This window comes from Aotus nancymaae, unplaced genomic scaffold, assembly GCF_030222135.1.
Source record: "Aotus nancymaae isolate 86718 unplaced genomic scaffold, 86718_ANA_hifiasm-v0.15.2.pri h1tg000025l, whole genome shotgun sequence".
NCBI classification, from domain to species: domain Eukaryota; kingdom Metazoa; phylum Chordata; class Mammalia; order Primates; family Aotidae; genus Aotus; species Aotus nancymaae.
The window spans coordinates 16,912,456-16,926,637 of NW_026988438.1; the positions used below are offsets into that span (position 1 = coordinate 16,912,456).

At 36.4% G+C, this 14,182-nt stretch overlaps 1 protein-coding gene across 2 annotated transcripts in view; it reads right to left on the reverse strand.

The window, feature by feature from the left end:
• VPS50 (VPS50 subunit of EARP/GARPII complex) overlaps positions 1-14,182 on the reverse strand; it is a 130,394-nt gene that overhangs the window by 89,966 nt on the left and 26,246 nt on the right. The gene's annotated exons all lie outside the window — the stretch shown is intronic.

Consider the following 14,182-nt stretch of genomic DNA (forward strand, 5'->3'; position numbering starts at 1 on the left):
GAATTGAAAATTGACAACTTTTATGAGACTGACGTGCTGCCTACTGCACTGAGGAGACAGGTTGACAGCAATTTTTAAAGAGAAAAAGGATAGCCAGGTGTGGTGGCTCATGCCTGTAATCCCAACACTTTGGGAGGCTGAGACAGGCAGATCACTTTAAGCTCATGAGTTCGAGACCAGCCTGGGTAACAGAGCAAAACCCAGTTTCCACAAAAAAATACAAAAAAAAAAAAAAATTAGCCAGGCATTGGTGGCTCATGCCTGTAGTCCCAGCTACTCAGGAGGCTGAGGCTGGAGGATCACCTAAGCTCAGGAAGTGGAGGCTTCAGTGAGCTGAGATCACATCATTGCACTGCAGCCTGAGTGAAAGAGTGAGACTCTGTCTCAAAAATTTTAAGAAAATAATAATAAAGAGAAAAATATAATTTCAAAGTAAAATTTCCAAAATAAAAATAATTTCTATATTATTAGGAATAAAGGTTTAGAAAACAGTATTTATTTACTATTTTTAAAAACCAAATACCTGGGAATAAGTCTAACAAAAAATATACAATAAAATACTGAGATAAAGTAGCCTTAAATACATGGAAGTATATGCTATGTTAATACATTTTTGTTGTTGTTGTTGTTGTTGTTGTTGTTGTTGTTGTTCAGAAATGGTTTCGCTCTGCTACCCAGGCTGGAGTGCAGTGACATGAACATAGCTCACTGCAAGCCTTGACCTCATGTGCTAAACAGATCCTCCCATCTCAGCCTCCAGTAGCTGAGACTACAGGCATGTGCCACCACATTTGGCTAGTTTTTTGTTTGTTTGTTTGTTTTAATTTTTGTAGAGATAGAGTCTTGTCATGTTGCCCAGTCCAGTCTTGAGTTCCTGGGCTCAGGTGATCCTCCTACCTTAGCCACCCAAAGTGCTGAAATTACAAGTGTGAGCCTCTTCATCTGGCCAGTGTTAATACACTAAAATCTTCAATATAATTCTCACCAAAATGATCTATTATATTAACAGAAATTCTAACCACAATCACAGGTAGCTTTGTGTGTGTGTGTGAAAATTAACAAGTTGCTTATAAAATTTAAGTAAAAATGTAAAGGGCTAAGAATAGTCAAGAAAATCTTGAAGAACAATGTGGAAGGACATATACTAAAATAGGTTAGGCTTATTACTGTAATAAGATAGCAGTGCTGACACTCAGATCAACAGAACAGAATAAAAATAAAGGGAAAAAGTCTTCAGATCTATGACAAAAAGGATATCCAATTGGCTGATAAACACATAAATAGTGTGTCTACATAAACAATGTTTGTGTGTTTAATAGCCAATTGGATATCTTCTTTCTCAGTGATCTGAAGACTCTTACCCTTTATTTTTATTCTGTCTGAAACTTATTGGCCATTTAGAAAATGCAAATTAATACTATAAATACACCATAAAAAATGAATGACAAGAATGGCTAAAATATTTTAAAAATGAAAAATGACAGCACCAAATGTTGGCAAGGATGTCGAGCAAATGGAACTACTCCTTTGATGCTAGAGGAAAAGGAAACTGATATAACCTCTTGGAAAACCCTAGTATCTACTGAAACAACACACACTCTACCTCCCAGCAGGTCTAGTCCTGGATATATACTGAACAGAAAAGCACATAGAATGCTTGCAGCATTTTTTTTTTTTTTTTGAGACAGAGTCTTGCTCTGTCGCCCAGGCTGGATGCAGTGGCACGATCTCAACTCACTGTAACCTCCACCTCCCAGGATCAAGCGATTCTCCTAATTCAGCCTCCTGATTAGCTGGGATTACAGGTGTGCATAATCACACATGGCTAATGTACTGTATATTTGGTAGAGAGGTGGTTTCACTGTGTTAGCCAGGATGGTCTCCATCTCCTGGTCTTGTGATTCGCCCGCCTTGGCCTTCCAAAGTGCTGGAATTTGCCCACCTTGGCCTCCCAAAGTGCCCCAAGTGCTTGGCCTCCCAAAGGCGTGAGCCACCATGTCTGGGCTCAGCATTATTTTTAATAGGCAAAAACCTGAGACAACACAATTGCCTAGAATAATTAGATACGTAAAGTGTGATATATTCACACAATAAAATCCTATAGCAATTAAAATGTATGTGAACCCCAAAAATGTGTTTAGCAAAAGAAGTTAGTAAAAATAGTTATATACTGTATGCTTCCATTTAAAGTTCTAAACGAGCAAAACTAATTTCGGTGACAGGAACCAGAACAGTGCTTACCTTTAGAAGAATGACCAGGATGAGACATGAGAGAAGTTTCTGGGTTGTTAGAAATACTCTGTTTCTACTTCTGGGTGGTAATTACATATCTATGTTTACTTTACAAAAATTTACTGAGTTATACTCATACACTTAGGACACATGATTGAATCTAGATTTTTTTCCCCCTTTAATTCTTACTAGGTCAGTAAAAAAAAAATTAACAGAACTAACATTATTTGAATTACTATATCTCATTACTAAAAAGGATGTGACATCTAAAAAAATAAATGCAAGCAGAAAGAACATATTTTAACCACAAAGAATAAAACCTTATTGTTTTTAAAATAGTACAAACAAGTGAAAGACATTTAGCACACCAAAATCAGACAAACATTTTTAAAACTTCTATCTACTGGTTATAAACTTGACATTCAAATTCCTAGCAGCCAAAGCAAAAGGGAGGGCCACAGTACAAAATTCAGTGTCTGTAACGTAAGAACTTATCAGTAGCTCAAAGGGGAAAAAGAAATCAAAACAAGGTCAGGTGCGGTGGCTCACGCCTGTAAATCCCAGCACTTTGGGAGGCCAAGGCAGGTGGATCACAAGGTGAAGAGATTGAGACCATACTGATCAACATGGTGAAACCCAATCTCTACTAAAAATACAAAAATTAGCTGGGCGTGGTGGTGCACGCCTGTAGACCCAGCTACTCAGGAGGCTGAGGCAGGAGAATCACTTGAACTTGAACCCGAGAGGTGGAGGTTGCAGTGAGCCAAGATCATGCCACTGCACTCCAGCCTGGAGACAGAGCGAGACTCGGTCTCAAAAAACAAAAAAAGAAATCGAAACAAAAATATAAAAATCACTTTTGTTGGCATTAAGTTCTGAGAAAAAATTTTGCCAGGTCATGATCTCCAAAGGCAAAACACCCCTGACAATATCCTTATAATACATACAATAATGGGTTCCTTACATTTGCTTCTTATAGAGCCTTTCAATGCAAGATGAAGAGATAATACCAGAATGAGATAGATGTATAGACAGATATACATAGCAATCTGTCAAAAAAGTAAAACCAATATAATACAAGTACACAGTTTTTGATGCTCTTAAGAATAAATGTCCAAACATCTAGAGGAAGTAGATCATGTTCTGCAAATAGTATGATAAGCCTACTTTGAACTGAAGTTGAGGACTGGACAGTATATTCTCTAGTAAAAACTGAAAGTGAGCAAAACTATATCCTTTGACAATTAACAGTGTAGAGCTGATTCCTTATTAGAAAAATTAAGATCTCTAACCAGGATTTGTGCCTGAAATGTAGCCAAATCCTCAGACATAGATTAAGGGAATACTTGTAGGTAGGACTGAAATTTCCTTAAAAAAATTATTCTAGGATAATTCCTGCCAAAAAAGTAATGAATGGATAAATAAGTGGATGAAGAATGAAAACTATTGTCCCCAAAATAATTCCCCCAAGAGGATAGCTATGATAGTGCCTTAACACTTTCAAAGAACTAAATAAATCCTCATCCAACCCCAAGAAAACCAAAACAAACAAATCAGTATCTTCTCTCCCTCAGAGCTGTTCCTTCTCCCATGTTCTCTGTCTCGATTCACAGCATCACCACCTACTCAAACAAAGCTGAATTCTTGCATTCTTCTCTCTATATATGTAATTGGTAATCAAATCCTGATGATGCTACCATTTCATTTCAGTATTTCCCATATCTACCTGTGCTTATCTTTACTTAATTCTGTATCCTAATTCAAGCAATTATCACCCTTTACTTAGGGAATATAAATCATTCTATTATAAAGATACATGCATGTGCATGTTCATTGCAGCACTATTCACAATAACAAAGACATGTGAATAGCAAAGAAATGGAGTCAACCCAAACGTCCATCAATGATAGACTGCATAAAGAAGATGTGGTACATATACACCACAGAATACTATGCAGCCATAAAAAGGAATGAGATCATGTCCTTTGCAGGGACATGGATGAAGCTGGAAGCCATTATCCTCAGCAAACTAACACAAGAATAGAAAACCAAACACCACATGTTCTAACTCATAAGTGGGAGCTGCACAATGAGAACACATGGACACAGGGAGGGGAATAATATATGCTGGGGCCTGTCAGGGGATGGGTGGGGAGAAGAGCATCAGGAAAAACAGCTAATGCATGCCAGACTACCTAGGTGATGGGTTGATAGGTGCAGCAAACCACCATGGCACACATTTACCTATGTAACAGACCTGCACATCCTGTACATGTACCCCAGAACTTAAAATAAAATAATGAAATAAATAGCCTCCTAACAAATCTGCACATGCAACACACTTACTTTAAATCAATTCATCCATTTATTTGACAAATACCATCAACCAAACATCCTTCAAAAAGCTGTATATATAACATCCTTCAAAAAGCTGTCAGAAATAGCTCTGAGCAGGGGTCTAACTTCACATTGGATTTGGTCAATATTCTACATGATTTGGCAGACGCAGTGTTGTCAAATGGTTTGTATGTGAGAGGCTTTAGGCAAGGCAAGTGCTCTCTAGTCCTGTGGGCTCTACCATTTACTGTTGTCTTACATATGGCCTCACATTTATGTTACTTGCCTGGTCCCTAGACATCTGAGTGCAGCTCTTTTTTTTTTTTGAGACAGAGTCTCGCTATGTCACCCAGGCTAGAGTGCAGTGGCCCGATCTCAACTCACTGCAATCTCTGCCTCTGAAGTTCAAGCAATTCTCCTACCTCAGCCTCCTGAGTAGCTGGGATTACAGGTGCTCGCCACCACACCCAGCTAATTTTGCATTTTTAGTAGAGATGGGGTTTCACCACGTTCGCCAGGCTGATCTCGAACTCCTGACCTCAGGTGATCTGCCCGCCTCACCCGCTCAGGGATTATAGGCGTTAGCCACCATGAGTGCAGCTCTTAAGTACAGCAAAACAAAACAAAACAAAACAACAACAACAACAACAACAAAAACCACACATTTATCTCCTGCTTTAAATCTTTTGGCATCTCCCTATTAAACTAGGAAGAAAAGCCCCAAATTAGTATGGCATGTAGATCTTTAACAATCTGACATGAAAAATTAACTTTCCATTCACTTTGCAATGCCTATATTTGAGACATATGTACTGTGCACAGCACCTGAAACAAACTCCAGACTTTCATACCCTCAGTTTTTATACATAGTGTTCACAATAACTAGAATATCCCTTCTTCCTTTCTCACTCACAAACAACCATCTATCTTTCCAGGCTTAATTCAAATGCCATCTTCTCTGGGAAATCCTTTCCTGTTAAGTCACTACCTCCATAACCTTCATAATACTCTGTTTATAGCATCCTGTATTATAGTAAGGAATACCTGTGGCTATGTCTCCAAGGCACAAGCCTTTAAGGCACTGTGGCTTATTCACCAGTGACTCCCCAGAACTAAATTTACTAACAGGTAGTGAATATTCTGAGTCAAATTTGCAATTCAAAGAAAAATGGCAAAATTTTGCCATCATTCCATCAGCCCCTATTCTCTACCTTAATAAATAAAACTACAGAGACAGAAGGAAAGGGAAGAGAATGTTTTAGAAGAAAAAGAACCACACTGAACTCTGGGTCTGCAGGTGCCTTAGCAAGAAAAGAGGGACAAGTAAGAGTTAAAGACAATTCCAATATCACATGGAGTTCAAAATTTCACCCAAGGCTGATCCTAGAGTAACAGATACAGAGAGGCAAGGATAAATGGAATAATGAGTAATTCAGAACTGGTAAACATATTCCTTTAGGGAATATTTTACGTTTAGGGGAAAAAGAAATATATCTGAATACATTCACAGGTGAGAGCAATGGTTTGTTCAGCTTCTCGATCAAAACAAATGGGGTTTAGTGTTAGTTTATGAAATTATAATAAACCTAGGTGTTTTTATGGTTGTTATTAAAGATAAATGATTCTTTATTTATTAAGATTTAATGCAAATGTGGTAAGGTAAATAGTATGTAGAAAATTATAAACATAAAAATCTATAAATCAAAAATTTGGTTTTATTAAAAATACTTTCAAAATGTACAACTGCAATTAATTTATTACTAATTAATAATATATATATGTTATATGATTAAATAGTGGACATTAACTGTACAGCTTTTAAAGAAGCTCTTAGCCATCATTTAGAAACATGAATTCAAGCCATTTTGATCACTTAATCAAAGTATGTTAAAAGGATCCATTCATAAACATTTTAATAAATAAATGCAACATTATGGTCAAAAAAATTAGCAATTCTAAGATGGAAAGCTAAAAGCCTTTAAAAGCTATCTGCAAGCTGAATGGAATGAATCAAACAATTCTACAAAGCATTTTTACCATCACTACAGGAAATATTAAAAATAACTTAGCCATACAGAATGAATTAATAGTGTTCTTTATGCAGCTGATTTAGGACACACATACACTCGCAAGAATGAGTCCAAGAAAGCTTGCATATAAATCAAGATTTTGAAAAAATCTGACTGTACAAAAAGACAAGATGGCACAGCAATAATATCTTAATAATCTTTCCCCAGTCTGTTATTAACAAACCACATGATTTAAGTCACATCCTTTAATATTTCTAGGCATCAGTTTCCTATACAAAGGTGGGACAGAGAGAAAGGGCTGCTTTCAGCGCTAGTGTTTCATGATTCTACTACATGCTGAAAACATGTTACTCAATTGCCCAATTTGTACATGGTTCAGTAAAGTTCTAAAACTTTTAGAATTAGCTTAAGTAAATTAGCCAAGTTTATACTGTATATCCATGGCCCGAAGACATTGACATTCCAGTCTGTTTAAAATCAGAGCCTATTCCAGTGGTTTTCAATCTAATTACAGGAAGCAGAGAATTTATCAGGAGACCTCAGAGAAAATCTGATTTTTAAACACTCTGAAGCTAAACCAACAACTTTTAAGTACCATGAAGTGCCTATATGATCCTTCAAATCATACATGACCGGGCTATAATAGAACTCCTAAGATCACTTTGGATCTAACTAGATCTCTGTCTTCACTTAACTTTACTTAACTCTGTCCCTAACCTTGGCTGGGTGAGGTGGCTCACACTTGTAATCCCAATACTTTGGGAGGCCAAAGCGGGATCACCTGAGATCAGGAGTTTGAGAACAGCCTGGCCAACATGATGAAACCCCATCTCTACTAAAAATAGAAAAAATTAGCTGGGCGTGGTAGCACACGCCTGTGGTCCCAGCTACTCAGGAGGCTGAGGCAACAGAATTGCTTGAACCAGGGAGGTGGAGGTTACAGCGAGCCATGATTGTATCACTGTACTCCAGCCTGGGTGACAGAGCAAGACTCTGTCTCAAAAAAAAAAAAAAAAAAATCCCTGACCTACCACCACAAAGCTCAGAGTCCATTACTAATATGCTAATATGTTCAAAACATCTCACTTTATTAACTGTAGTTCTAGATCAGAGATCGGAACCCGAAGGCGAAATCCAGCTGGAAGTCTATGTTTCTAAATAAAGTTTTACTAGAACAGAACCACATCCCTTTGTTTACGTTTAGTCTACAGCTACTTTCAAACTAAAAAGGCAGAGTTGAATAGTTGCAACAGAAACATTATGGTATGTAAAATCTAAAATATTTACTATCAGGCCCTTGAAAGACAGTCTGCCAAGCCCATGCTAGAGTTCAGCAGAAGACCTTTTAGTTGGTCAACTGATAAAAGTTAAAACACTGTATATGTGTATGTGTGTCTGTATACATACAAATTGTGTGTGTGTGTGTGTGTGTATATATATATATATATTTTTTTAATTAGTAAACTGTAAAAGTAGTTTACTCCAGGGATTAGGAAAGGGAAAGGTGAATGGGGCAGAAAGAAAATCCTTTGCATTTTGTTTAAATCCCTCTTGTTTATTATGATTTTTGCCATGTGCAACTATTATTTTACATTATTTAAAACAACACAACATGGCAGAAAGAGGCAGAGAAAAATAAGTTAAAAAAAAAGATAAAGGAGTGCAGGTGGTATCATCATAGCATGGCATCAAAAACTTGGTCCAAGCTGACCAAGCAACAAAGACTCAGGATCTAGACAATGGATCAAGCTGAGGCCTGGTAACCCAGCAGAAACACTCAACGTTCAAATATTACTCAAGGCAGGGCTCCTTAAGGTCCCTGACCTTAGAGGAAGAAAGTAGGCATATCTTGCTATAAATAAATTAAATGCAATAGGGAAAGAAAGGTTCCCAGTATTGCTATATTGTAAGTTGCATTCATTTGCCATATGATGTAAAGACTTTCTACAACCTACAAGTTTCACTAAACTACCAAGATCATATTCTGAGAAAAAAATGAAGGGATTCTTGAAAGATTATGAGATATTTAATACATCTGTTTATGTTAAAGTACAGTACTCAACAAACTAGTTCAGTAGTATGAAACTTCTCAGTGCATAATGCTATCAGGCTTCCTCAAGTAGTTTCTTTCAAATGAAATCCAGTAACAAACCAGTTTTGACTTTTAAAAATTACTTGTTTTGAAACAAATTTAGACAAATTTCAAGTGAAAAAGAAATTAAGTACTTTATTCACAGATGCACTTTAGCATGAACATATTCTTATTCTCAATAAATCCCACTAAATGACTCTCTGTCAATCAACTCAAGAAATGTCAAATAATGTAAAAATGTTCTCAGTCAGTTATAAAAGTGGACAAAACTGGGATTACTGTATCTTTTATTAAAGATGCTGAAACATGGCACATCTCAAGGAAGATACAAGGTGCAGAGGAAGTGCCAGTTCTTTCATTTTTTCAACCAACTGGGTGCATCATTATGTGACAGTCATTCCTCAGGCTATGTGGAGATTGTTCTGAGACCCTCTGTAGACATCAAAATCCATGGATGCTCAAGTCCTTTATATAAAATGGCACAGCATTTGCATATAACCTATCCACATCCTCCTCTATACTTTAAAACATCTTGATTACTTATAATGTTTAATACAATGTAAATGCACGTAAACAGTTACATTGCATTAATTTTTATTTGTATTATTGCATTGCTATTTTTTGTGTTGCATTGTTATTTTTGTTGCTGTTTTTTCTTTCCATTTCTGGCTGGTTGAATTCAGAGATACAGAACACATGGATACAGAGGGCTGATTATACTTGGCATTTCATGTATTAAACTACCTAGTCATATAATGTGAGACTTACAAGATATAGAGTCAATATCTCTTTATGCAGAAGAAAATACGTAAATTCTGTTTTTGCTACTTCAGAATCGTAAGAGGCAGCCCTAAGTTTTTCCATGTTAGGTACTCCAAGTAACTCTCCTTAGACCACAGGGTCTCTGCTCTCTACCAAAAACAAAAACCTTATTTCCAATAAAGGAGTGATGTGACTAGGAAAGAAAAGAGGAACACACAATCTGCCAAGGAAAAATTAAGAAGTAGACAAGCATATAAACTTGCTTAAAATATTAAAAAAAAAAAAGTCACACCAGAATTCAGAAATGTTCTACATCATGGCGTGTTTCTCTTAAAAACCATTTCTAAAGGGAAAATATTTATGGTTCTCTAGTCATCAACAAGAATTAGAATATATATAAATGTTTAAAAAAATGAGAATATATAAATTCATTTGGAAGTTACTGTTCTTATGATTACTAGAATGCAAAATGCTTGTTCGCTCTAATTCACTCAGGTCCAAGCAAAGATTAAATCTTGCCTTTGGCTAAGTTCTACAAGCCCAAGTCAATTAAATACATTTTAAAAGTGTGGATGAATCCTGTATGAGTAGGCCCAACTAGAGAGCAACAGTGTACTAGGAAGACCAGAGGAAAAAGAGCAAAAGAAAGAAAAACACACAGAAAAAAAGAGGTGTATCTAATTTATAAAGACAAAAATAAAAGAATGTTACAATGATGTCTTTTATCTTTGTGGACTCAACATGACCCACATATCAATTAACTCTATCCCTATATCCCACATCGTATCATCTACAAAAGAAGTGAATAAACTTATTATGCTTTAGCATATAAGCAAAAGATGAGAGGAGGACCTTTTGTTGTATCCTAGTTAGGAGGACATGGGTGCACAGACGAGCAGAGCTGGGCCAACAGGAGTTGGGCTATCTCTGTCCACTTTTGGCTTCACCTTTACCCTCCTGAGCATGTCGCTATTAAGACCCCTCTGGCCCATCTCACTGCATCTTTGAAACAGAGAAAATAAAATGAACACTCTTCCTTCCCCGACCAAAAAAGAGTAAAACAACAGGTGAAGGGAAAGAGGTAACAGCATTAGGCAGGTGAAGGGTGGCTGGCAAAGGACACTGTGCTGGTATGGGGTGGAGAAGAAACGCTAGCGGAGGGGCTATCGACATCCACCAGACAGCTCCAACTGATCTCTGCTCTCTGAGTCACCCTGACACTGTCACTAAATCACCAAGTTAAAAACACAACTTTATCTAACAGTTTTCCTAAGATATTTAAAGTAAAACCCCATTACAAAGAATTCCTTGGGATGTCTGAATGTATGTGTAATGTATTTTTACCTATTTGCAGAGAATAAGACCAATTTTTCTTATTATCACATGCATGACTCACATATCTAAAAACAGTATGCTTCTTATACACTGTATTACCGAAAATAAAATAACTATTAATTTAAATATTTTCAGTTTCAACCTTTTTATCTCATCCGATAACTGCAGCCACGCCTCCTCCACATGTCACTATATCCATTAATTTAAAAAGTGCTCAGAAGCACTTTTATATCAATTTTTAAAAGCTCAAATAAGAATTTCTTTCAAAGACATTTTTTACAGTTAACACTCATCATGTAAGACATTTACTTTAGCATAGCTAAAATAGATTTTTAATTATATGAAAGTTTCAACGCATCACCTGCTCCCTCAATTTCCTGCCAACAAATTCCACACTCATTCTTTCCTATTATAATGGTGACCTTTTCAAAGTCAATCTCTGCTATAATCCCTGCAAAGTCTTAGTATATTATTACGCTATTTTATTTTCAGCTTCTCTTTCCCACCAATTTTCAAATATTGATGTTTCTCCTTCATAATTCCACATCTGTCCTCATCACAAAATTTCCCCACCTTACACTTCATAGTTGAACCAACTCCCACCATATCTGTCCCCAAAAGGTCAACTATGACCTCTCTGTTGCTATAAATCCAATAGATACATATTTTCAGTCTTCATTTTGCTTGGTATCTCTGCGACAAAGATTTCATTCCTGGCGTAGACAGTTTCCTAGTCACAATCCTCATATCCTGGCCTACGTTAAATCCTCCTGCTCTTCCTTCAGGTCCTCCTTTAGTCTTGATCCCCAAAGGAGAGTTAGATCCAAATGTTTCCACTGTATGCACAACTTCCTTCTCTTTAAAACCTAAATCTACTGGTGCCTACTTTATGTTAAGTCCTTCTTGATAGATTATGCTCTTTATGAAACCAGGGATTATACTGATTACACTGTATGTGGCTTATCACCATACTGCCAATTTCAAAGCAAAGTACCTGTCATAAACACTGTAAATACATAACCGTCTGAATTATTTTCACCCAGTAAACAAGTTGTTATCATATAATAGATTTATCACTGCAAAATGAACTAAATGGATGCTTTGGTTAAAATGGATTTGTTTTTTTCAGGACCTAGAATGGCTTGTTAGAAATTTCTGAATACATTCAACATACTAAAACTAATTCTCTATTTACTTAACCTAATAAGTGTAAATGACATCATCAAGTTTCTAACCATGACAGTTAACCACGCTCAAAATGGACAAAACTAAAGTATCACTGGTACTACTCAATTAATATCCTAACCAAATAAAAAATGTGTAACTTCAAGCTGGGTGTGTTGGCTCACGGCTGTAATACCAGTACTCTGGGAGACTGAGGCTGGCAGATAACTTCAGGTCAGGAGTTTGAGACCTATGTGGAAAACATGGCGAAACCCCGTCTCTACCAAAAATATAAAAACTAGCCAGACATGATGGTGGGCACCTATAATCCCAGCCACTCGGAAGACTAAGGCAGGAGAAGCACTTGAACCCAGGAGTCAGAGGTTACAGTGAGCCAAGATCATGCCACTGCACTCCAGCCTGGGTGACAGAGTATGACTCCATCACAAACAAACAAACAAACAAACAAATGTACAACTTCAATCTGCATGTTTTAAAGAAAAAAACAACATAGGGACTTAAATAGCATCTCTGAGAGGAAACTATCTAGCCCTTAGCCTATAACCAGCAAAGATCTATGATATGAGAGAATTATTTTAAATTAATTCAAACCTATATTAATGTTTTGCTCTACTACAATATTTTTACTTTTCAGGTACTAGCAAACAACATCTATAACAACAGTGAGTCATGCTCACTGAATGCCAGAATTTCCATACAGGAGAGACAAACGGGACGCAATCTGGGATAGGTATAAATTTAACTTGAAACTGGATTTGCTTGGCAAGCACACTATTTTACTTAGATTGTACATTTATTTGTGATGGCTTTAGAGGAATATTGGAAACTACACCAAGGGATCAGAGCTTCGCCAAGGTACTGTCACAAGTAATGCAAATTCTTCATTTTAAGCAAACCAAAATGCTATTAATAAAGTTAGAAATAATACCAAAATATGCAGTGGCTATTTTTCTATTGTACATTTAATAATAAACAGAAGACGTAACACATTAAATACAAAATCACTTAAACATTACAAACATGATTATTACATAAATTAAAATTATACTTAAATTTTCCAAAAGACTTCTTATCATGATGACCCAAATGCCTGAACCATCTGGATCTTAAAAACAAGCTGCAATAATATCCTCAATATTTATAAGCTGGGCAAAGTTAAGGAAGAATTCCCAAGAGATGCAATGGAAATATGAACAGATAATTTATGCTTCTACAACTCTAAAATATAGAATCAGAAAAAAAGCTCATCATCACTGGTCCTTAGAGAAATGCAAATCAAACCACAATGAGATACCATCTCACACCAGTTAGAAGGGCAATCATCAAAAAGTCAGGAAAGAACAGATGCTGGACAGGATGTGGAAAAATAGGAATGCTTTTACACTGTTGGTGGGGGTGTAAATTACTTCAATCATTGTGGAAGACATTGTGGTGATTCCTCAAGAATCTAGAACCAGAAATACCATTTTGACCCAGCAATATCATTACAGGGTATATACCCAAAGGATTAGAAATCATTCTACTATAAAGACACATGCACATGTATGTTTATTACAGCACTGTTCACAATAGCAAAGACTTGGAACCAACCCAAAATGCCCATCAATGATAGACTGGATAAAGAAAATGTGGCACATATATACCATGGAATATTATGCAGCCATAAAAAAGGATGAGTTTGTGTCCTTTGCAGGGACATTGATGAAGCTGGAAACCATCAATCTCAGCAAACTAACACAAGAACAGAAAACCAAACACTGCATGTTCTCACTCATAAGTGGGTTCTGAACAACAAGAACACATGGACACAGGGAGGCGAACATCACACACCAGGTCCTTTCAGGGAGTAGGGGGCTAGGGGAGGTATAGCATTAGGAGAAATACCTAATGTAGATGACGGGTTGATGAATGCAGCAAACCACCATGGCACATGTTTACCTATGTAACAAACCTGCACATTCTGAACAGTGTATCCCAGAACTTAAAGTATAATAAATAAATAAATAAATAGTGTTAAAAATAAATAAAATCAACAAGAAAAAATAGAAGCAATTGGATTGGAAAAAATATGAAAAATAAGTTTCAATGAGGTGACCAAAAAAAGCAGGAATGAAAACTATCTAATCTTTCACACCTTAAAACCTATTATTTATAATTTTATTCTACTGCCCATATATAAACATGAATGTTAAACTAGAACTAGTACTTT